Source organism: Furipterus horrens, unplaced genomic scaffold (genome assembly GCF_987537825.1).
Source record: "Furipterus horrens unplaced genomic scaffold, mFurHor1.1.pri manual_scaffold_13, whole genome shotgun sequence".
Classification (NCBI taxonomy): domain Eukaryota; kingdom Metazoa; phylum Chordata; class Mammalia; order Chiroptera; family Furipteridae; genus Furipterus; species Furipterus horrens.
In genome coordinates this window covers 17871844-17898606 of record NW_028327183.1, presented here as the reverse complement: position 1 = coordinate 17898606, position 26763 = coordinate 17871844, and the positions used below count along the sequence as shown (strand labels likewise).

The 26763-nt window shown below is 37.2% G+C and overlaps 1 long non-coding RNA gene across 1 annotated transcript in view; it reads left to right on the top strand.

The window, feature by feature from the left end:
* LOC149994155 (uncharacterized) overlaps positions 1-25136 on the top strand; it is a 97955-nt gene extending 72819 nt beyond the window's left edge. The window contains exon 3 of the long non-coding RNA XR_016507910.1: positions 25082-25136. This is a non-coding gene — a long non-coding RNA (uncharacterized LOC149994155). The remainder of the gene's footprint in view (positions 1-25081) is intronic.
* The last annotated feature ends 1627 nt before the right edge of the window (positions 25137-26763 follow it).

Below are 26763 nucleotides of genomic sequence, written 5' to 3'. Positions count from 1 at the left end.
ATGCTAGTGTTCATAGTTTTGATCTTCTTTTTCTTAAGTAAGTCCCTTTGACATTTCATATAATAATGGCTTGGTGATGATGAACTCCTTTAGCTTCACCTTGTCTGGGAAGCACTTGATCTGCCCTTCCTTTCCAAATGATAGCTTTGCTGAATAGAGTAATCTTGGTTGTAGATTGCCTTTCATCACATTGAATACCACTAGCCAGTGCTCTCCTGCCTGCAGAGTGTCCTCTGAGAAATCAGCTGATAGTCCTATAGGCACCCCCTGTAGGCAACTCTCCACCTCTCTCTTGCTGCCCCCAGGACTCTGTCTTTATCTTTCACCTTTGGCATCTCAGTCATGATGTGTCCTGGTGCGGTCCCCTCTGGGTCCAGCTCGCCCGGGACCCTCGGTGCTTCCTGGACCTGTATGTCCATCTCCTTCACAAAATTTGGTAAGTTTTCTTCATTTTATTCAATTCTTGCTTCCTCATTCTGCACTGGTTGATTGTTATTTTTTTCCTTCCTTATGTTCCAAATCATTGATTTGAACGCTGGTTTCCTTCCCTTCACCATTGGTTTTGTGTGGATTTTCCTTTGTTTCACTTAGCATAGCCTTCTCTTCTTCTCTTATGCGTTTGCCATACTCAAGCATACCTGTCAAGCCTGTGAGCATCTTTATCACCAGTGTTTTGAATTCTGCATCTGTTAGGTTGTCTATCTCCTCATCTGTTCGGTTGGCTATCTCCTTGTCGCTTAATTCTCCCACTGGAACCTTGATCCATTTCCCATTTTGGGCCATACTTCTCTGTCTCCTCATTCCGACAGGCTTCTCTGTTTGTTTGCCTCCACGTCCCAGGTGGAGCTGTCACTCCTGTTACATTGTAAGGGGTGGAGCCTTAGGGATTCATCAGTACAGGGCAACCTGTTTCACCAGGTTGTGGCACTGTATGTGGGGGAGGGGTCCGAGAGGGAACAATGCCACCTGCCCAGCACTTGCCCCTTTTCCAGGCACCTCTCCCACTTCCGCACCAGACTGGTGCCCCTCTAGCTGCTGTCCTGGCTGCCATTCCCAGAGCGCGTGGGTCTGTGGATGTTCTAGGACCGTGGGGACCCTTCAAATAAGTGGACTCTGCTGAGACTGGCAGTTTCTGCCTCCACCCCAACCCCCACTGGTCTGCACAGTCAGAAGCAATGAGGCTTGATCTTCCCTGGTGCTGGGACCATGGGCTGCGAGGTCCGGTGAGGAGCTGGGAACGCTCGCCAGGTGTCCATCCTGACTTTTTAAAACACATGACTGTGCTTTTTGCTGGCCTGCCGCTGCTGCCGCTGCTGCTGCCACCACACCGCATCCTTTCTGCCCTGGCTCCGCCCCTCCTACCTGTTTGGGTGAGTATTTCTTCTTTATATCTTTGTTTGCTGGACTTCCATTCAGTTTGATTTTCTGGAACCTCTGGTTGTTTCTAGTTTTGAGGTAGTTGTGTTCCTTGTTAGTTGTGGAGGGAGACGCAGCGTGTCTGTTTACGCCTCCATCTTGGCCAGAAGTCCAACAAGCGCTCTTGTGCTTATTCTTATGAGGGCACAAATCCCATCATGAGGATCCTGCCTTCATGATCTCACAGCAATGTAATGGGTTAGTACTTCAACATATGAATTTTGGGGGAACACAAACATTCAGTCCATATACTAACCAAAAGAAAATCCCTCTGTTCACATATAGGAATAATTTAGCCTTTGAATAGGCTCAAGGTGAAAAAAAAATGCCTTGTCAGTGTTTTTAATGGCATTCTTCAGGGTTTGGTGAGAATCATGGGATTACCACATATGAGATTGCACAACATATATAAACATGGTAAAAACACACAAAAAACCCCTCCCCAAATAATCAGTAGAAATCAACTGTCTATGAAGTCACTAAATATTAATTGAATGCCTACTATGTGCATTGCACTTTTTGGGAATCTAAAGATGAAACTTTCAGGGTTCCAGACTTGTACAATCTATTAGGAGAGATAAGAGATACAATGACTAATGAAGAAGAGTATAATATTTATGCTATAGAGATACAAACTTCTATGGAAGTTTAGTGTTAGAGGGAGACCTTTATGGAAGAAGTGAGAGTTGGCATGTCCTTTAGGTTAGCAGGAAGATCTCTACAGAAACCAGATGTGAACTCCTGGAGGGAGCCACATGAATAGATTATCTCAATTGCTTTGGGCTGCCTTCTCTCAGAACTGGCTTTCCTCCTGATAAACTCAGCCATGAATCTTGGGTAAAATTTTAATCCTGCTCTTGCTGATGAGGAGGAATTAATAATTGCCTGAAGGTAATGTTTCACTATTATCCAGGGTACTAACACTTTGGGGCCAATATAATATTATTTAGGAACTTGGCAAAGTAATTAACCTACAGCTTGTTTTAACACATTTCTAAAACATAAAATCCTATTTACTTTGTCATCACATTAATCGTTAGTACCTTTAATTATTGGATGCATTGGTACTTCAGTGTTTAATAAACTGTTGGGAAAACTCCTGTAATTATGAAGGCCAATAAAGGAGAGCTAATAAAAATTTATGCCAATCTAGATTATATAATCTTTTCCAAATTTTCACTCCTCTCTACCATGTACACCAATGCTGCTTCAACCAACCTAACTCTAACGTTTTGCTAAACCTAGGTGAGAGCTTAAGTGGAAGTCTACATACCATACATCTAAATATTTAAAAGTTACATATTAAATGGTTGTATAAAACATGTTTTTTCTTTGTACTTCGACAAATATATACTTTCATAAAACACTGGAAGGCCAGGTTCTGTTTAGGAGTCCTTGGACTTTAGACCATGGCTTTGAGTGAAGTTAGCTTACAGTCCCCAGACTCCAATCCATTTCCCTTCTCTTTCCACCCTGGCTTTGTCCCTCAACTATGAACGACTTCATGCACACATGTGTGAGCATTGTTCCTTCACATCCAACATTCATTCCCTACTCCCACAGTCATCCCTTGTCTACTCCTTGGGTCTAGTGATATAGACCAGAACGATGGCCCCAGGGAAGTCCTGTATAGGTTTTGGAAGCCCACTGGAGATTCTAGAGCAGTGATTTTTCAACCTTTTTCATCTCATGATATACGTAAACTAATAATTAAAAATTTGAAGCCCATGCCAAAAATAGATTTTTGCCAATCTGACAAAAAATAAGTATAATTTTTATTGGTTTACAAAAAATAATAATAGTAATTACCTAACCTTTTTGCTCCAAAGTGACTTTTAATAAAATCAGGTGCCTATACTTGTATGTAAGGATTTCTGGTACCAAGAATTAACCAATCAGAAGCAACCTTATTATGCAACATGACCAATAGGATGCGATTCTATTATATCACCTATATATTTATGGTTCAAACAGGGCATTCACAGTACACAGTGATTGTGTTGGCTGTTATCATTTTAAAATCTGACAATCTAAGGGAAAAGAGGTCAGTGCCCCTGACTAAATAGTCAGGTATTGCATATTTTGAAAATTCTTGAGGCACACTGGTTGAAGATCTCTATTCTAGAGTGCTGGACGGTATAGTGTGGTCTAGAGGTGAGGAGGGCTGGTAAGTGATGAATGCATACTCTCCCTAATCCCATGGACTCCTCAAGTAACGGGAAGGGGTGAGATGCCATCAGAGCAGAGACCTCTAACATGGGACCCAGAATGGGTCCCTCTTGCTGAACCTCAGGACTCCCTCCTCTGCTATTTGTCAGCAATGAGAATTTGTGTGAGTCCTTTAAACTATGTGACCGTCAGTTTCCTGACCTGTGTAAGGGATCAGGAAGCTGCTGCTACTGCTATTACACCTAGTTGTTGAAAGGTATAAATAAATTTAACAATGTATATGAGAGGTCTTTGTGAAAGTACGAGATACTACTAATACATTGTTAAGTCTTTTTTTTTTCTTTTTCTATTGTACCATGTACTAAAGAAAGAGCCAAGTGTCTGCCTGCTGTGCACACGCTCTCATTAACATATTATAAAAATCAAACAGAAAGAGCTGATGACAAAGAAGGTAAAGTATTTAATATCTTTTAGATTTTATGTCTCCTAAACCTGCTGCCTTATTCTTCCAGGTCTGGACTGATTTCTTTAAGACCCTGAGTTTGTGCACATGTGCTAATTTGCATGGCTGGTCTCAGGCCCCCAGATTGATGCTGGGTAAGGGACATTACTCTTTGGCAGCTGGAAGGCAGGGTAACTCCTGCATTAAGCAGGAAGCAGACTGATATCTCACCAGTTCAGCTAGCAGAGAATATGCAGTGCACATCTGTGGCAAAAGCAGGCGACTGAATGAGCAGGGTGTGCTGGGGAATGAATTACACTGTGAGCTTCTGCATCCATTAAAATGAGGCCGCTCTGGGGTCAGGCGGGTGGGCGATGTGTCACCAAGGCAGGTTAAACTGATTCGACCTTCCAGCTCACTGATTTAAAGCTGACAAAAGGGGATGTGCCATGGCTCTGGGCTCAGAATGATCTTGCTATTGTCTCTGGCCGTTTTGAACCAGGAAAATCTCTGGGTTTTTCTTTCTTATGATTGTATTTTTTCTTCTTCTTTTTAAAACACCATTTCATTTTTATTTGCACAGAAATCCAAATCAGTTTTATTCTTAGGATAGGGATTTTCGTATGTTTGGGGCAAAACTCCCCATATCTTTATCTCCTTTTAGCATCTTGCTAAATAGAACAAATTGTGCTATTTCTGTTTTTTTTTTCTTTTCAAAAGCAATTACTTTCCTGTCATTTCTAGACATTCAGGCAGAAGAGTTTGCCTTGCTTACCCACCCTTCCACTCCCCTCCCCCTTTGAAGTCCTCGGGCTCCTGCACTGCTAGGGAAGAATTCAATTAAATGAAGTGTCAATGGAGCTGCAATGGTTTCAGGTCAGAGACGTCAGTAAAAAGCTGTGGAGCTGTGCTGGCCTGTGTATGTAAATGTATATATTTATACCGGGGATGTCAACTTTCAAGACTCTCCTCCTCTGCTCTTCCCTGATCAAAGATGATTGCTGTGGCAATTACTGCAAAGGAAAAGAAAATCAGGGCCTCCTCTTCATCCTTGTGCTGTCGATATTTAATTGCTTGGAATAATGGAACAGGAGTCTTTTTCCTTTGCGCACAACCACGCTTAGACACACACACTTTCATGCATGGCTGTGCTAGGACAAACACACATGATGGCAATGCAGGAAAACATTCATGCGCCCATAGTCCAGGGGCACGGACATGTACACAGAGCTGCATGTAACACAAAGGAAATCACTGTGCTCTCTGGCTAATTCAATAAAAGCAATGCATAGTAACTGGCTCACATTAGGAACTATGCTTTCATCTTCTTTTATAAAGACAGAAAAATTAACTCCTTTAACAAAGAAATAGCTAAAGTTAAAAAGAAAAGAAGAGGATACAGGCAGCAGTCACAGCAACAAAATATACAAATACTTCAAATTGCTTTTGTGATTTAATTCTTTTGTACACACAATCTCAGAAGTGCTAGATCTTTGCACAGACACTTAACATATTAATACCCCTCTCGGACCCCTGTTTTTTTTTCTTTTTTTGCTCTGTGTAGGCAGTTACAAGGACAAGTTCAGTATTCTCTGCTATTCACTGTGTATTGGGCTATCTGTTTTTGTTCTCATATGACATGAAGAGGGATTCTAACTTGCATCAACAAATATAAGGAGTGACCTTCATATGCAGAGAACTCAAGCTCTCTTTCTAATTCGTCCCTTTTTTAAAAGTATATTTTCTTGATTATGCTATTAAAGTTGCCCCATTTTTCCCTCTTTGCCCCCCTCCTCCCTGTACCCCCTTCCCTCTAGTAATCCCCCCCTTAGTTCATGTTCGTGGGTTGTGCATGTAAGTTCTTTGGCTTCATCCTTTCCTATATTATTCTTAACTTCCCCCTGTCCATTTTGTTCCTACCAATTATGCTTCTTAATCCCTGAACCTTTTCACCCATGTTCCTCCTTCCCCCTCCAAGCTGATAACCCTTCATATGATCTCCATACCTATAATTCTGTTATCGTTCTGGTTGTTTGCTTAGTTTGTTTTTTAGATTCAGTTGTTGATAGTTGTGAGTTTGTTGTCATTTTAATGGTCCTAGTTTTGATCTTCTTCATTTTCTTAAATAAATCCATTTAACATTTCTTGTAATAATGGCTTGGTGATGATGAATTCCTTTAGCTTTGCCTGGTCTGGGAAGCACTTTATCTGCCCTTCCATTCTAAATGATAGCTTTGCTGGACAGAGTAACCTAGACTGTACGTCCTTGCTTTTCATCACTTTGAATACTTCTTGACAGTCCCTTCTTGCTGGCAAAATTTATTTTGAGAAAGCAGGTGATAGTCTTATGGGAACTCCTTTGTAGGTAACTCTGCTTTTCTCTTGCTGCTTTTAAGATTCTCTCTTTATCTTTAACCTTTAGCATCTTAATTATGATGTGTCTTGGTGTGATGCTCTATGAGTCTGTTACAGAACCCCTGGGCTGCTCCAATTGAAAACAAACCCACGGGCTCTTTAGTCAGGGGCCCGATTGCCCGCTGCCAAAATTATAACTCTCAATACCAGAGTTTAGTGAAAAGAAAAAGAATTGTTTATTTAACAGTTATATAGATTTAGTTATTTGCGGATTTCTGTTGTTAAGTCTTATATTCTTTAAAACATCCCTAAAAACATATTCTTGCCTCCCCACTACCAAACCAGGCTAGTTTTAGAAAAGTTAGAGAAACCCTTTCCCTGCTTTCCAAACACAGTTCAGCTTTACCAGTAGCTGCCAATCACTCAAATCTGATTGGGAGGTCCTTGTCTGTGTTATGGGGTCCACCAGCTTTTAATTCAGAACCTCGTGGATTCTCAGCCTCCTTGTAAACTGCATAGTTAGTCCTTTTGTAATCCGCACAGTCAGTCTCAGCCTCAGTCAAATGCACATAGTCAGCCCCAGCCCAAATGCACATAGTCAGCCTCAGCCTTAGTTAAATCCGCGCAGTCAGCCTGGCTAAAATGTCTGCCGCTTATTTTTAAATTCCTGACTACATCCTTTGATGCAGTGGGTGTGGTAACCAGTTTTGACCATTCACAGAACCTCACGCAGATCTGTGTGCTTTCTCCATAGCATCCCCTGGTCCAAGTCCCCTCCCATCTACCTGAGGCTTTGGATGCATTAAAGCCATTTTGCATAAAAAAGACACTAGCCACCAGCCTCAGGCATGTGGAGGCATTCCAAAAGCTGCTTCCTTCTCCCCATCCCCCAGCCGCAAACTCTGGGGATTTTTGGACTCCCCTGTTTCTGTAACAAGTCCAGCTTGTTTGGGACTCTCTGTGCTTCCTGGACTTGTATTTCTTTCACCAAATCAGAGAAATTTTCTTTCATTATTTTTTCACATAAGTTTTCAATTTCTTGCTCTTTCTCTTCTTCTGGCATCTCTATGATTCAGATATCTTTGAATTAACTTAAATTAAATAATAGAGCAAATGGCCTATCTGACAAAGGAGTTGAAGGTCACTTAAATTATTTATATCTGCTAGAAAGTTCAGAATAGTGTCCTGCATAGAGACAGAAATTTGAAATAATCTTGAATATTATATAATAACTGCATGGTGTGAAGCAACATGGCCCTGGACTGTTTGAGGCTAATCTGCACTAATGTGGGAATAAAACAATATTGCAGAAGTTAAAAGACTAAAAACAGGAATCGGCCAATTTCAGAGTCATTAAATGATGAGAAGGCTTATACTTGCTACTGGAAACTACTTAATTATGTTTTCGGTACAGATACATTTTTGTACAGCTGCCTAAGTCAGAGTAGAAGTGTAGGTAGAAAAAAAAAAAAAGACCCTGTTCCAAGTACTCAAGGTCTATAGTTAGTGGAGCCAAAGTCAGTGGTTGTCTGTACATGTGTCCAATTTTCTCCTTTCTGTCCCATGACAGTGAAGCTGTGACAAAATGTTTTGGTAGGGAAGACTCACTAAGGTCTTTCACAGAATTCCACTAAAGGTCAGGGCTAGAGGGAAGTACCAGTGCCTGTCTGTGTCTTTTGGTAAAGTTAAAGTCAGTCTATTTCTCTTCATACCACATAAGCAATATTTATTTTATATAGCTATAGATAGGTATATAGAAACTGATAAATAATAATGCTTAATATAGGTGAAAATATGAGGAAATAAAAATAAAACAAGAAAAAACAGAGTTAACTACTGGAAGAGAAGAGTGTTAAAAGAAAGTGGTAGACTATGGACAGTAGGACCTAATAAAGAGAATACAGTTCATTTTTACTGAGCCTATTACTCATTTCAGAAAAGCAACTTTGCCTCATTGATTTTCACTGGTCATTGGGTCACCCATTTGCTGGCTGGTGCTTTGAGTCCTTTTTTAAGAGAAATTTTCTTTATTCAGCTGTTTTGAACCTCTATAATTTTGTTGCATTAATCAAATGCCAGATCGAGCAATGTTTTCATTATGAAAATGTGGTTAAAACAGTGCCAAAAAGGATATAATTTGTATATAGTCAGAAAACAACTTTTATGCAACATTTCTCAACCATAAAGACAATGACCACTATGAGGGATACCCAGGGATTTCTAGCAACAGTTTTCAGGTTATCCAGACCTCAGTGTGCTGGGTAGTTTCCATTTGCCCCGCCAGATCTACTCTGCCTCCTTCTCCACTATGTTCTGTGTTCAGGAAGCTGACCTCTATTGACCATATCAACTCTCCCCTTACCTCTGGCTTCTAGCTGGTTGAGCTAAAGGGGATCAGTGGGATAGTGAAGATCTGTTCCTTCTATGTAGGTCACTTGAGGGCAGTTGTGTTCTTTGATTGAAAGCCATAACTCCTCCCAAGATGTCCTCTCTATATACCTCTTTTCCTTTTTACCTACAAGTCTAGGGGTGGTGACAGCTCCCCTGTTCTGTTACTACCTCCAGGATACTGCACTATCCCTTGCTATTACCTGCACCCCTGCCTAAACCTTTATAAGTGGTTGTTTTAGTATACTCTCCTTAAATTCTTACCCTGACTGAAATATTCAGGTATTTATTTAAACTGAATTCTTATTATTTTCTACTTGGTTCTCTGTTTTAATCAGGACAGTGCTTGGTTGTACTAAATCCAACTCATATTACTATTTTTTTCTGGAAAGTCTTCAGATTTCTTTCTTCTAATCCTGTTTTATCAATATCTTATGACCCAACGAAAAAGTCATCCCCTTCTTATTAGCTAATTCCAAAGCAAAATTACCAGTCTGTTCATATGTTACTCAAGGCACTTGAGTATATAATCACTAAACATCCACGTATATTATATGTACACATATATATTTTCTAGATCTATCCATCAAAAAGGCCTAGAAATAATGATGAACAAAGTTGCATTAAGAGTCCTTTGTATCTAGATTATGATCTTGAAATACTTTTTACATTAAAAAAAAAATCCAAGAAAAGAACAACCCAGAATTCAATGGTTAATTTCAGTTCTGCAGTAGGAAATGTACAAGATGTGCTGAAATATCTTAATATAGTAGATAGCATAGAGGCTATCAAAGATGACTAGCATCATGTTAAACTAATTAGAGACCTACTTTAAGAGTCTTTGTCCTTATAGGCAAAGATGGTATATTTTGAGCTTCAATAATTATAAGAATTTCAATGAACAAGAATCTATGAAACATTTAAATCTATAAATACTTATATTTAAAAAACAATCAATTGGTCATTTTATGAGGACAATGGGTAACTAATTCATTATCTTGATAACAAGATAAGTAAACACAAAGCATCACACATTTATTTTGCCCTTTTCCTATGCATTGTTTCACTAGGTAGCCAAATAATAGATGAGGGGAAGCAACTATTAATATTTATAAAATTGTTCCAGTTAATATATGAAAATAAAATAGAGAATGACACCATGTTGCAATGCTCAGTGGATCTAGGCATTAAGCATTAATGGCTGTTGACATTACAAAACCCCCCAAACCAGTCATTATGTGTTTACTCATGGAAGAACACAATCCTTGTCAAAGAGTTTGTACCTTTAGAAGTCAGGCCTCTGGATCCAGCAACCAAACTGCAAAAACACAGAGAACAGAGGAACACATTGAGCTACATTATGAGTCTGCAATTAGTAAAATTCAAACTAAGAAACTTCATGGGTCAAACAGCCTGGGTTCTTCAACAAATAAATTGTAAAGGGAAGGAGATGATGGAGGGTGAGATTATAGAGAATTCAATGCCATATCAAGGTAAAAAATGGAGAAGACTAAACTATATTGGTTAGAGATGTATACTTGGGTGACAAAAACATCAAGAAATGCATATGTCTACTATCATACCCAGGAGGGAGGAAAGGGGCACATTGGAGGGATATCTGGGTAGCTGAAAAAGTACTATTTATTGATTCAGGTGGCTGTTATAAAGGTATTTGACTTATAATAACTCACTAAGCTACACATTTTCCCATGAAACAGCTAATAGCTATAGAATATGACATACTTAATACAAACATGTAGGTAATTAGGTAGGTAGGTAGATAGATGGGTGGATGAATAGATAGAAAAATTAACAGGTAGGTAGGTTAAAAAAGTCTCACAACCCCAGAGATAAGTGGGGGTCTTTTGAATAACTACAAATAGCAGGACTGAATAATTTACAAAAAACTAGCATTCTGAGCTTGGTGGGGCCCTTCTTCCCTATGTAAACCTGCTCAATGATGGTTCCTTGGAAGGTACTGGGGCCTAAGAGAGAGGCAGAGCAGAGACTGAGCTTCTCTGCACTACCCAGCAAGACGTGCAGTGTAGGGAAAAAAAGGAAGGGCAGTTTCATCTAGGAAGGGTACATGCAAAAGTGCTTTGCCTCCAGAGGAAAGGCTCCCTTGCCTTTTATAATCACTGGGGTCCTCATCCAGCCTACTTGCTCCCTGTCAGTCAAAACCCACTCAGTCAGCCATTTACATGGAATTGGTAATGAGCCCTTCTTTTCATTGGTGAGGCCTACTAAGTGAACAGATACACAGAGGAAACCATGATCCTGATTCATAACGATGTATGTACAATAAAGAAACATCTGTTTGAGGAAGTCAACAAAATGAAGAAGAAAGTCTCAAACAGATAAACAGAACAACTTATCATGGTAGAAACAGAGCTATTTGAGAAAACAGAAAAGAAAATTGTATAAATTCTAATTCATATTCCCAGATAGATCTGAGAAGCTACTGTATTTATTAAATAAAACAAGATACCATGAAGAAAAATAAAATAAAACAAACAAAAAAAGAATTGTTAGCCCTGGCTGGGAACTCAGTTGATTAGAGCATTGTCCTGATATGCCAAGGTTGCAGGTTTGATCCCCGATACAAGACTCAACCAGTGGAAGTATAAATAAGTAAAACAACAAATTGAAATTTTCTTTCTCTTACCTTTCCTCTCTCTCAAAAATTAATAAATAAAAATTTAAAGCATTGTTAGGAATCAAAACTATAATTTGAGGATAGTAGTTGACTAATATAATAAATATAGCTGAATACTACATTGGTAAATTGGAAGATGAAGTGAAAGAAATCTCCCAGAATGTAGAACAAAAAGACAAAAAAAAAAAAAAAAAAAAGAGAAAATATGAAATAAAAGTTAAAAATACATGGAAGTTAGGACCAGGAGGTCCACCATATGTTTAACAGAAATTCCAGAAAGAGAAAATGAACATTAATGGAGAGGAGTAAATGATCATAAAACTAATGGACTATAATGAAATTTCTCTGAGCTGAAAAAGACAAAAATCTTTGGATTGAAAAGAACTACTAAATAACAAAAGAACAAGAGAAAAATGGCTCACACCTAGACATATCCTTGCAAAACTTCAGAGCTTCAAGAGTTAAGAGAAAATTCTGATAGCTTTTTTTGAAGGGGAAAAGGTTATTTATAATAGAACAAAAAGCAGACTTACGTCAAATTGCTCATTAGCACCACTGGATATTCATAAACCTTGAAGCAATGCCTTCAAAGCTTTTAGGAAAGAAAGCCTTTTTAAGCCAAACTACCAATTAAATATGAGTGTAAAACAAATTTAATGAGATACATACTGGTGTCCCATAAAAATATGAGACCCAATCCAAGGGCAAGTCATCCAGTTTAGGCTTATATGCACCTCCTACCCCCACCCACCAAATACAAAAAACCAACTTTGTTGAAGTATAGCTATTAAAATTAAAATTCACATTTTAAGTATATCAACCAATATATTCATACACACACACACACACACTCACACACACACACACTCACACACACACACACACACACACACACACACACTATGACTTCTGGTCATGTAAGCACTCAGAAAGTTTTTACCACCCATATATATTCTATATAAAAATTGCTTAAGTAGATTATTTTGAGTAAATGACAAAGGAACCCAAAGCAGGGGATTAGATAAAAGACAAAAGGCAGTAAGAGCCAAATACGACCCTGAGTAGAGATCTTGGTGCTTGGGATATTCTCCTTTAAATGGAGAGCTTTTGATGAACTAGGATTACATTTCTCTATTGGTTCAATCATTCTACTTGGTTCCATTGTGATGATACAATCAAAATGTAATTTTATCTAGAGTCTTTAGAATCATCCTATGCACAATGCATATAAGACTTAATAATAGTTATAGAAAATGTTATTAATGTTATCAACATTGACAAAATAAAAGTAATCCAACTACCAAAAATTTGGTGGGACAATGGAGAGAAGTGATGAAAGAGTTGTAGATGCACTATTTTCATAATCTTTTTTGTACTTTGATAGGAGAAATTAAAGAATAGTTTTTAACATATATATTACTTGAAATTATAAAGGCAACCACCAGAAGAACTTTAGATATACTGCTAATGAAAATTGTGGGTTAGGGAGGAGGTGTCCGTAAGATGGAAAGCAGTCTGCGTGGATGAAGAATCTCACTCAGCCTGGAATCTATTAGGCATCACTTAGAATTGAAACATCAAAACAAAAAAATGAGAACATTGTTACAATGGCCAAGTCTAGCTGGAAAGAGATCTGGAAAATGAGTATGTAGTGTTTTTACAATACTCATAAGGAAGGAGTGCTCCAGTTATCAAAAGGGAGTTTAGGTGTTAGGCAGTTAAAAAACAAATAAATATAAAATAAACCCTACTTCTCCCATGCTTTTGATGTCCTATTCAAATATTTATTCCTTACTAACATGCCAGGTAGAGGTAGAGTAATTCTTTTCACCGCTCCCGTTAGTGATAGGAAAGGGTGAGAAATAGTACCAATTAAATACCTACCTTGTGCTTTTATTAGGCATATCTTTTGTGTTATTTTCACTTAATCTTTACAATCACTTCATAAGGAAGAAACTGCCATCCTGTATTACAGGCAAGGAAACAAGAGCTCCAAGAAAATAAGAAATTTGTTCATGGTTATTTAACCGGAAGCAGTGGAGTCTGTATTGAAAACCAAGGCTGTATGACTTTGAGGTTCATGCTTCTCCCACTTCTCCATGTTACATATATCTCCCTGTTAGTCTATATTTCTGCACATGGTATTGATTATATGTACTTTTGTACCATGTATGTTTTATCTCTTCAACAAAATTGTCAGCACCTTGATAATGTGTTCTGTCTTGAGAAATTCTTGTATCTCTTATAGCACATAATGCAGTACCTTTTGTATAGAATAATCTGAACTGATATCTATTATATGACTCTGGAATTATATATTAATGAAAAGTAAAGTCACATTTTTTAAGGTAAATTAGGCATAATAAAGGATTAGTGTTGTGAAACTCTGTAATCCTTGAACCACTTCAAAGTGTCCTTCATAAATTTACAAGTCTCCATCTTTTTTCTTTATTTTCCTAATTTTTTCAGTGTTACAAACCAAAAAATATCAAGATCCATTTTTTCCTGTTTAAATTTCTAGTTTTCCTTTAGCATCATTTTTTATTTATTTCCTTGTATTAGTCTTATACTTCAGGTACATCAGTTGTTAGAAAGACCTTTGAAGGCCAGCTTATGAGACTTCCCGCTCCCTGTACCAATTTTTCTAAGGAAAACTGGCTTAAAATCACTTAAAAATGAAATTTGGAATATCATGTCTTTGTAAACAAGCTTCCTGTACACAGTCTGTATTAAGAGTGTCTAGCTCAATGTAAATGCTGGTTGACACAAATGGAAAATTAGAGAGTGAATCTTTTATGGACACATTAACTCTTAGTAAAGGTGGCTGTGAAATATGTCTGTTCCTGAATCATTCATGTGAGGCCGGATGTGAATGCTGCCGCGCTTTTTTCTCCCTCTCATTCACACAGCGGTCCACACAGCCCCTCCTGGTCGGAGGGGCCCATACTCAATAATCACTATCCTCTGCCAGTGTACATGGATTTCAGCCTATGTTTTGTGTGATTAAGACAGCATCTTGTTTCAATAAAGGCTGGCTCTCAGGCTTCTTGTGGCTTTTATTCCAAGCTGAGGATGCATGCTTACAAGCTGCCTGTCTCTTTGCGTTTAGCTGGAAGTGTTCACCGCCCCTCCCCCAACCTTCCTTTCCACTGTTTCTGTTACTACTTTGTTTGATTCAATTCAACACTTGAGGGAACTGCAGATGAAACGCCTCTGAATCTCAATTGCCAGCAATGGAAATTACAACCAACTTTCCGACCTCCCCTTCTTCCACCCACACTTTTTGAATCTGAGTCTTGGAGCACATGTCTGCTCTATCTCTGTCTCTTGGGTTTAGTGGTATAGTGGCTTTTCTAGGCTAGAAAAAAAAGTACAACCTTTAGGAACTCGATTAGGAAAAATATTTGGTAAGAGAAATAAAGGAGTAGGTATGCGTAAGCTTACAGGGCAGATACAACGACAGCAGAATACATGCTGTAGAACAAGGAATCAGAATTCACACACCATGCGGGTGAAGGTGTCACCTTGGAGGATTATACACTAACTCTACCAGCACTAATCGCTGCGAAAGCATTTTTGAAACTTCTCATACGGAATTGCTCTCAGTGTCAGCACCCAAGATATATAAGAAAACAAGCCTCTTAAGAGCTAATTTTTAAAAATCCCAGACAGTATTACTCAGTTTAATCACTCACCATGTTATAAGACTTCTCTATGAATGGACTTTACCAAGTGAAAAATTATCAAATTCTCCTTCAAAGAAGAAAAACTTAACATTGATGAAATTTAAAAATGTGATGCAGACTCTAATGAAAAACCTACTATGTTCCGGTGGGTAGTAGCCATAGTAAGTAGTAGTAGTCTCATTTGAGAGTTAAGAAAAGTGACTTACCAGAGATTAAGTAACTTGTCCAAGGTCACACAGCCAATAAATGGGTACGAGGGTTTATCCATTTATCTAGTTTACTGCTTGGCAATGCAGGGAAATACTAGCTCTGTCTGCCAGGATTCTTGGGAACAGAACTACTCCTCTAGGGAAGACTTACCGAGTGCCAACGAGAACCCAGTGACTCCAGCTACCAAGGCTCCAGAAATGGCTACCTGGGTGGGCATGACTTCAATGTCAGAGTGCTGCTGGAGACTTAGGAGCTCCTTTACCACGTATGGAGGCGGAAAGAGAGACCGATGAAGAAGCAGACTCCTCCTCCCAGGGGACCCACCAGCTATGTTTCCATCTAATAACTTCTCTTCTGTGCTCAGCTCTCAAGGAGCTTTGGTAAACTCAGTTCCTCCCTTTGTCCTTTTGGGCTTAGCTGTGGGTGGTAATGACTTCCATTGTAACTGTTTTCTGAGAACCTCAACAGTCCTTCTTGGTTCCTTTAACTCTGTCCACACTTCTGTAACCAGTCCATTCATTACATTGTTTTTTAGACAAACCCCTGTTTCCTATTATATTTGATAAAGATGATAAGTGTGAAATATATTTAATTGAGAAATAAGCAAATGTGAGTTGAAGTTCACTTAAGCAAAAACAAGAAAAAAAAAAAACAACAAATACCCTCAAAAAACAGAATATCCTACCTTTTTAGGAGTATATGTTATCTTCTGTTTCAATTAGTGTTTGGACATTACGGTCCAGGAGTAAAGATATAGATGGATTTATTCCTCTAAGTCCAGCTCTGAAAGAAGAATTGGTGGGTTACTATTTAAATAATCTGACATCTCTTATATTCTTGTTGCATTTCCAAATGGGTGGCTAAATATTTGGGAAGTTATTTAAAAGCAGTGTATTCTAGAAGCAATATAATTGGGCCAGCTTAATTGAATATATCTCAGTGTTTTAATTGATAAAATGCCTATCCATGAGTCATAATTAATAAATTCATAGTCCTGGACGTATGGCACAAGACACCAGCCTGCTGAGGAAGAAGCGAGTTCATGCTCCTTTTTTCATCTAGATGTAGAGGCCCTTCTGACATATGCTTTTTCTTCTCTAACCTCCTTTGCAAAGTCAGAAGCACATTTTATTTCTCCCACAATGGTTAAAAAATGACACATTGGGATGTGTCTACAGGCTGAGGTATGAGCCAATTTCTAGGAACTGAAAACCATTGCCAAAAAAAAGACACAGAGAGCAGTACCTCTACAAATTCAAATTATCTCTGGATACTGTCACTAAAAAATAATGACTTGCATTCTGTGCAGCAACCAGGAAGCAATGTTGTGTGACTTTTCCCTCCTCAGCCCCCATCCTTCACAATCCCCTTCTGCCAACAACCCAAATTTCATTCACATCTAACGCTGGAAGAAGTATGTGGTGAAGAGATGAGGGGGGAGTAAGTACTGGAATCATGTTCTTTGTTGGGGAAATCTGCAAGCTCTAGCTGTTTCCATTTGAATGGCATTTCATTTTGCCCAGTTCAATGTTTGCTGATCGTTGGTGCTGTCTAGAAAAGCTTTGATTAAACATTCTAATTTCAGCTAAGCTTTTTCTTTTCTGCAGGGCAAGCCCTTGTCCTGAAAGTAGAGAAATGTGGTCAGAAGGAAAACAACAAAGTAGGAGAATTGAAGAGAAGGAGTTAGGAAATGTAAAGTAATTAATTACAAGTTTGGTGAATTTAACCAGCATCATGTTATATTAACCAGGCATCTATTTTGATTCCCATTTTACTAATTTCTTACACTCCATGATTCAAAATCTTCACCTATAAAACCCATTTTCCCTCATTTGTGTTTTCCCACTAGAGATGATACAAAGAGATTCTTTGATGGCTCAAAACAAGGATGCCTTTGCTACCAGCGTTCTTTTTATTTGATTCTTGTGGGCAGAAAAACAGAAGTTGCTTATTTCTCCAGCATATAATTTCTGACTTCACTTTAAATATGGTACTTGTTCAGCCAGGTCCTCCCAATTCATTAACTATTATTATCTGATTTTAAATTATTATAGGAAATCTGAAAAAGCCAACTATTTAGAGGCATGTGTGTATGACTTAGTATCTGTGTGTATACACATACATACATCTCCACAATTATTTAGAACCTTGATATATATGTATATTTAAAATATTGTTCATTATGTAAAAAGATACAGAATAACACAAGCATTTTTGTACTTACTGTTCAAGTTTGAGGGACCATTAAATTACATCCCTCATCATCCCTATCCAAGTTCTGAGTTAATTGAGAGAGACAAAGAAGTCAGGAAAATGGAAATAAGATCAGCTGTGTAATCAATAAAGTCTCTGTTGGAGGATATAGCCTCAGTGATGCTGTAATACACAGCATGTCTTCCCTTCCAAATTCTAAAAACCATATAAAGAGACAAAGATTGGGCTCTAAATAGTGGCTTATATCTCATAAATTTGTAAAAGATGGCTTGGGTGCAGAGCAACAATGGGCTTAGTCATCTATACCCAGCTGGACAGTTTCCCCCCGTTTTCAACATTAACCCTTACCGTGTAGCCAACAGCAGACCACAGCACAATGTCCCTGCAGACAAGGCCCCAGAAATAGAAGGGTGGGGCTAAAATGGGAATGCTCAGTTCCTCTCCAAATACACCAAACTGTGTTTGGAGAGGGCATATTCTCCCCTTCTGAGAGACAAAGGGGTGTGGCTAAAAGTGAGGCTTGTTTATGGGAAAATACCTCCTTGAGGAAACAAGGGAAGCAGAGGGAAATTGTAACCCAATCAGCACACAGCTTTAAAAAAAATCTTAACATTTTGTCAGATTTAATTCACTTTTTAATCCTCACCTGAGAATATGTTTATTGATTTTTAGAGAGAGAGGAAGGTGGGTGGGAAAGAGAGACATCAATGCGAGAAACATCGATAGGTTGCCTCTTGGATGTGCCCCAGCTTAGGGATCAAACCGGAAACCTAGGTATGTGCCCTGACAGGTAATCTAACCCACAGCTGTTCGGTGTATGGGACGATGCTCCAAACAACTGAGTCACTGGCCAGGACTCATCCACTTTTTTTTGCAGATATTGTTAAAGCCCTTTGTGTACCACGATCTCACATCTTCCCCTCCTTCTCTGCTGGTGACCACTATAGTGCTTGGCGTGCATCATTCAATGCATGTTTTTATACTTTTACACAATATGCATCTCACATAGGTGTACATATACATAAATGATATACAAGGCTGTTATGCAGTTTATAAATTTTAAATAAATGGAATAACAGGAGATATATAAATTTGCAACTGGCTTTTTCATGTAAGGTAATGTTTTTGAGGTTCATCCATATGGATACTTGTAGTTTTAAAGTTTTAAATTATATGAATAAACCACACTTTCTAGTCTTCTAATGTTATTTAGTTGTTATTTAGTCCCCAGTTTTTACCATTATAAACAATGCTGATAAAAACAGTCTTGTAAATATTTACTTCTCCATGTGAATGAGCTTCTATGGAGAATCAAGTCTCACCTTGGGTGGGACACTGTGCCCCTCAAACCCCAGAAAGTGCTTAGAAATAATGTATTGGAACATGTCACATATCAAATTACTGGGGATGGTGATGCTCAGTGTCATTCATAGTGTTGATAGTAACACATAAAGGATTATCTCATCCCAAATGCAAATAAGTCAAGTACTAAAAACACCACTCTAAATATATACCTATGTGACAAAAACTGCAAATTGTCATCTTTATTAGATAGTGCCAGATGGCACTTCAACTTGGCTTAACTGATTAATAACCTGACAATTTCTTGTTTACTCCACATTCTTGCCAACACTTGTGATTATCAAACTTTATAATTTTTTTTGGAAATATAATAAAAATTAAATGTTGTCTCATGATTGTCTTAATTTACATTTCTGGAGCTACTATTTGAGGATGAATATGTTTTCATGTGGCCATTTGAGTTTAATCTTCAGTTGCATCTAGTATTTTGTAAAATGTCTATTTCTAGCCTTTGTTTACTTTTCTGTTGAGTTATTTGTCTTTTAAAGATTTATTTATGAGACTAAGAGTTCATTACATTTTGGATATATTGGGGTTATGAATCCTTTTGTGTATATTGTGACTATACATCAATGATATACATTGAAATTATCTTGCCCCATCTGTGTCTTATCTTTGAATTTAGTTTGTGGTATCTTGCTGAACGGGACATTTTAAAAGTTTCAGTGTAGACAAATGTATTAACACCTTCTTTTCTGGTTTGAGCGCTTTGGTTAATAAGTCCTTCCTTACCACAATCTCCTATATTTTCATCAAAGTTTAGTGCTTATCCCATCACGCACATCTAGGTTTTCAATATTTTTGCAATTTTTTTATATAAGGTAGATATCAAATTTTATTTTCCACATAAATTACTAATTGCTCTACACCATTAATTTAGCAATCCATGATTTCCCAGTGTTTCTAACACCCTTCTCTGTACAGCAAGTTTCCACATATGGGTCTGTTCTATTCTATTCCCATGATCCTGTGCAAATACCATACTGGTTTGGTTAATATGGCTTTAAAATAATTTATGGTATCTGTTAAGACAAGACTCTTGCAACTCTGCTTTTCAGAGAAGTATTACCTATTCTTGACTTGGTATTCCTCTATCCATATTTCAAGTTCAGCTTGTGCTTTTCTGGGTTATAGTGAACATCTTTAGTCCTGTTGCCTTTCTTGAATGTTAGTATAACAGAATAAAATTATAAATTGATCATTATTTCGCCCCAACACCATTATATTATGGCACTTGTTGCTTCTGTTGAGACAATTATTGGCAGTCTAAGTTGTCTTTCTTTTTCAAGGTAATCTATCTTTTCTTTGTAGTAGTGTTTATGTTCTACAGGTCCATTATAGTATGGCCTGGTGTGATTTTTATATACATTTATCCTGTTCACTACTTAAAGTGCATTTTAAATGTGAAGGCCACTAACTTTTAACTTTTGGAAATTTGCAGGTGATCACCCTTTGAAATATAGTTTTTTTCTTCTTTCCTTCTATTTATTTCCTGTGGACCAATTTTTAGATGTGGCTTGGAGCCTCTCAATATATCATCTGTATCTTAACTGCTTTTATTTATATGTTATTTCTTTGTCTTTCTGTAAATTTCTCACCACTGCCCTCCATGTGACTAATTATTTCTTGGTGAGCATAAGGTAGATTTTGCTTCATCTATTGAGCTTTATTTTTCATCTATAGGTATAAATATGTTATTTTAGTTCTAATACAGAATAGATTTTTAAAAAGATAATCATTCTAGGGTCATTATTCTGAGTTTGAGGAGAAATGTGTACCCTAGGATGCATGGCAGTGCTCACTTCTTAAAATGCATCGATTGTTATGACATGCAACTAGGAGGATAGGTCACATCTTATCTAATAAAATCCTCTATTGTTTATTCTGATGATACTTTATAAGATAATGTACTTGTAATGTAATAACTTCAGTTTTTCTTTTTCTTTAATGGTCTTAGTTCATAGCTCTCTAGGAAATAAGGTATTTTGTGACTGTTTAAGAAGAACAGCAACAAAACAACTGTATTATCAAAATAATATATGCAAGGATGTCTGGGTCAGTTTCCATGATTCAATACATTAAGGAGGGATGGATAATTAGTACATTTTAAATATTTCAAATACAAATACAAGGCAGTTAAATAGGCACTCTACTGAATTTCTCCCAAACAAATGACTTCAGAAGTCATACAAAACATGTAATCTTTTTTCTAAGAGGGAAAATGTACAGGAAATGTTAAGAGATTAAAATCAGAGATCTTTAATGGGGAATGTCTAGCATTGTAATATAATAGTTATTATGAAAGCTACAATGGTAAATTTCAAGTAAGTTTAAGTTAATGATGATTCCACATTGGGTGATTAAATGAGAGTGGTTTGAAATGGCATAGTTTATAATTAGCTCATTTTAATGTATTAATTATTTTTCATCTAAGCTGATTCCTATGGAAATGTTTTCCTTTCCCCCGAGGAGTATACAAATAGTTATTAAAGGAGAAGAAAAAGCTAATACCTAATAAACCTTCCAATTAATATTGCATCTGTACTACCTCTTCAAATATAATATTCTATAACAGTAATTAGAAAATAGGTAATAAGAAAACATAAATTTCCTCTGGATTCTTATAGACCAGTGATTTTCAATTGGTCTGCCCCAAGAATTTTTAAAACATGCAATACCTTACTATTTAGTCAGGGGCACTGACCTCTTTTCCCTTAGATTGTCAAATAGAAAATGACAACAGCCAATACAGCAGTAGCCATTTGGTGTGAATGAATCAAAATTATACCTATTTTTTGTGAGATCAGCAATAAATACTGGGGTGGGAAAAATTACATTTACATTTGTGAGTAGATGAAACACAAGAATTTATTCTCACATTATTATTGTATTATTTTCCATATGAACAACTATAAAGCTACTTTTGCCTACCTATATATTTTTTTGGTATACTACAGAATTTTAGTAAGTAGGTTATATGTGCCATGAAATGAAAAAGGTTGAAAATCACTCTTATAAACCATCAAAAATTGTTCACTTTAGTATTTGACATTATTAACCAGCCAATCCTTTAAATAGACCTCTTCCTCTTGCCCCCTATTGTTTTCTTTAATCCTCAGTTCTTTCTACTCAGTTTGCTCTCTCTTTCATATTGTCATTCAAAGCATTAACCTGTTCTCAAGATTTCAAATATTGTTTCTTTCTGATAACCAAAACCTACTTCTGCAGCCCTGATTCCATTCTAAAATGTCCATTGCATATTTTCAACTGAGGAATTTATTATAATATGTTTAAAGTTTATCCTAAAGGAATGGTTATGGAAGATAACTACATCTGGGTCACTGTCCTAAGTGCTGGGCCTATAAAAATCATGAGGCATAAGGTGCTCTGAATTAGTTGGGGGGTGAGAGACCTACAAACAAGTAGTCGGGGATACAATGTGATGAGGGCTGAGAATGGAGAAATGTGCCGTGGGCTCTGGGTGGACAATGGAGCTGGCTAATCCCCTAAGATCCCCCCTCCGTACTTCTACTTATTGAACTCAAAACACTTCAGTCACGTTTGACTCACTTTTTCTATATTCCATATTATTACATTAGTTACCAAATCCCACTTGTGATTCTTCAAAAAAACTCATAGAAATATTCCATCCCCCATCCTCCACTTCTTGCCATTCCCGTTGCCACTGCTCTGATTCAGTCTCTCAATTTCCCATGGATTGTTTCAATATCCTATTAACTAGACTCCCTGTTTAAATCTTTCCTCATCCAATAGTTCCAGTATTAAGATGTACTTTCATAGTTTTATTGTATTCCTTATTGAGCCCGGGCCTACCTCTAATAGTTATAAACCTTACCCAAGTTATTTAACTTCTTTAGGCTTCTTTTCCTCATCTGTACAATGGATTGTATCTCAAAGTTTAGTTTTTCAAAACTAGGTATAATACGAAAAAACTGCTTAGCATATGGTAAATATAGTTCCGTACTTTCATGATATTTTAATAAATTGATAACATTATTACTTGTTTGTAGTTTTTTTTAATACCCTCTCTCTCCCTATTAAACCATATGCTCCTTGGGGGCAGGGATTAAATTTTATTTGTCTTCACGTATGATGTGTGCACCTATTTTTTCTTGGCCTAAGACTTGTCACCCAACAGGAGCTGACAGACTCCTGTTTGATTCACAGTTCATAGAAACAAAGAGCTCCAGAGCTCAATTAAAGTAATACTTGAAAGATACCTGATATCACTAAGATCTATGGAATTATGTATTTAATGGTCCCCAAAGAATCAGCTATTTCAAAAATTAAAAATTATTACAAAGAGCTTAATATATCATGTTATATCATATATCATACACCATAAAAATGTCAGATGTAGCTTTATTTTACATTACTATATTTCTTGATGGTGATCTATCTGGACAAAATAGGCTTGCTGAATTTAAACAAGGGTAATAAAGCTCACACTCTAAAAAATGTTTAAAATATGACATAGAACCAGAGATAGTGATGGGAAACTCCTTGGGAGAATGCAGTTAGGGGATCTTTGAGTCTCAACAGTTTTCAATTCCTTTCACAGCACATAAATTATTTAACAGTAATACAGAGTGGCCAGAAGTAAATATTTCCATTTCTATCACTGTACAACCTATAATAAGTAACCAGGTACAATGCAGAATGATTATATTGTTATGATGTATGCTGATCTGATTTGTTTTATTCTTTTTTATTTTGTTTTGATTTCCTATGCCTTGGATTCTCAGCAAATCATTAAGCAAGTCACGTCTAGCTGAAGCTGGCTTGAACAGCTTCAGCATACTTGCAAAGGCCAGTTCATTAAAACTCTTAGGATCACACAAACACAGGAAAAATACCAAGGGACCTTTCCTATTTGTCTTTCTGGCTATTGGTGTTCCATTGGCAGGAAAGAAAACAGCATGAACAGGATTTAAATGATCTGTTTGACAGATTATTAAGATTCCATCCACAACCTGTCTACTCCCCCTGATCAAGCCAAGTCCAGAAATGTAGCAGAATATCTCTAAAGTAGCTACACATACATATAAAATAAAAAATGCTGGAAAAGAATAAAGAGTAGAAAAATCAGGACAACATGAACAATTCAGTAGAGTTGTAGAAGATTTAAAACCAAGACATATGCTAGTGTCACAGGATATATCCGTGTAGTTGACTGGCACAAAACTTCCTACAGAGAATTTAGACACTGGTGGCTGAAGTGCTGTCAATCTCATCTTGTTCTACTATGTAATCGATAGTTCCAACCGAGACCTCAATGGGAGTTCAGGTTCCTATTCTCCGAAATGAGAGTTCACCCTCCGCATGAGATTTTCTACCATGGGGCCAGCTCTGATACTGGCAGTGGGGCACCAACTCTGACTTCTCTAATGCTTTTTATAAATATTCTTCTAAGGCCATCAATTTCACTGTATGGATGCAGGTTTGGGTCCTTGTTTCACACTCTTCTCTCCAAGGCTGATTTTAACACTTCTGGCTCTCATTATGGGGGAAAATTTCTATCAGACAACTAGATGGCTACTATGTCTTCTACTACACTTTGTTCAAAGTAGAACCTGGTGAAATTTGTAACTAAAAGATTATAACTAAGTTGGGACTAGAACCAGGATTTTTGCTTACCAGGCAACTGGATTAAGCTTTATTATTTCTGTTCCCTTGGCACGGGTCCCCATCCGGTCTTGTCTGCTCTCTCTTCCCTGTTCATTCTACCACTTGTCTAACTCTCATTATTTCACACACAGAATACTTAGCCCCCTAAGAAATTTCCCAAACACCTTCTAATGCTTTGTATACCATTGCCAATCTATCTTTCCAAAACACCCTTCCTACCTATTATTCCCTGCCTAAAGTGTCTATGGATTTACACTTGGCCCCAAATTAAATACAAGGGTTCAGGGAGTTCTACCCAATGGCCTAAACCTTTACTGCTCTCTAGAATTCAATCCGCAAATTGCCATACTGTATTCCCTGTTTCCCGAAGGCCCTCATTTCTACTCTGCTGATATCTTTGCTCATCCCATTTCTTGCCCCATTGTTTCTGTTTTTTGAAATTTCCCAATACCCAGTTTAAATTATACTTTCCTTTGTTTTCCCAATTAGAAGTTTTGTGTTTTTGAAAACTTCTGTGGTTTGTCCTCCTCTTAGGTCACTAATACATGAAAAATGGAAGCCAGAATATGTTTTACCTCCTCAATAACTGGTAAGTTCTAAAAATGGAAACTTCAACTTGTTCATTTAATATCTTCCAGATTGCTTATCGAAGTATCCCGAACAAGAATTCAATAAATGTTTACTGAACGAATGAACAAATCTGGGTTAAGGCTATACATCAAACATGATAAAAGGCAAAACAAAAATATAAAAATAAAAAAGCATGGAAAAACTACCCAGGTCTTAAAAATATTTTTTTTTGTAATCCTTTGAAATGACATTTATGTGCATGAGTATTTCGTTGAGTTCAAATTGCTTCTCAGAAGTTTTCTGAAATTATAATAAGGAGAAAAGAATATAGAAGATAGTAGATTCAAGGATGGTCTAAGAAATGGCGAGTAAAATGTAAGACTGTCCCAGTTCAAGAAAATGGGAGCACATGTATCATAAAGAAAAATTTCCACTAGACAATATGATGGATATTCTATGTTTTTTACCCCATGTATTTTAAAGTACAACTCTGGAAATCTCATTTATAAAAGCTTCACTGTTCTGAGTCTGAGAATTCTAGAACCAGGAGAGAGATGGGAATCATTTTAACTCAAATGTTTTTTATTTTGTCACGTGTGATTTTTAAAAGAAAATCCTGTTAAGTATAAATTGACTCAAATAAGTTAAGTGCAAGTGTTTATCATTTATACTTATCTATTTTTGAAAATAATAAAGCACATCTGGGAAAGGCAATATGATGCCTAACTATGAAAATTTTACTCAGAGTTTACTCTTTCCAATTCCTAATTTAACAATATTTCCCAAATCTAGGGAAAAAATTATTTTGTAATCTTATAATTAGTGAAAAACAAATCCAGTGCTGGTAAATCAACATTTTCATGCAGTATTGAAAAACTGGTAATTCAGAGACAAAATAATAGTACTTCACTTTCTAACTGTGATTATCTTTCAAGAAGTCCAAAGTATGTTACAACTTTGATGCCTAACTCTTTATCATCATGGGGGCAGGTGTGAACCCTTTCTCTTATACCCTGGATGTTACAATGGGGTTGAATCTACTGTAGTACTTGTTCTGGGATGAATCCTAGTTGATCATGGTGCATGATCCTTTTAATGTATTGCTGGATCCTGATTTCCAATATTTTGTTGAGGCTTTTAACATCTATGTTCATGAGAGGTATTGGCCTATAGTTTTCTTTCTCTGTTGTGTCCTTACCTGGTTTTGGAATTAGGATAATACTGGCCTCATAGGAAGAGTTTAGGAGTCTCCCTTCTTCTTGTATTTTTTGGAATAGTCTGAAAATAAGAGTTTGTTCTTCTTTAAATGTTTGGTAAAATTTGCCTGCGAAGCTGTCTGGTTTAGGGCTTTTGTGTGCCAGGAGTTTTTAAATTACTGCTTCTATTTCACTAGTTGTCATTGGTTTATTCAGGCTTTCTGCTTCTTCTTGATTCAGTTTGGAAGCTTGTATGTTTCAAGAAATTTTTCCATTTCACCCAGGTTGTCCAATGTCTTGGCATATAGTTGTTTGTAGTAATTTCTTAACCCTGGCTGGTTTGGCTCAGTGGATTGAGCGTCGGCCTGCGAGCTAAGTGTCGCTGGTTCGATCTTCCAGTCAGGGCACATCAGAGAAGGAAAACTCTGACTCCAAAAAACCTCCGCTGCC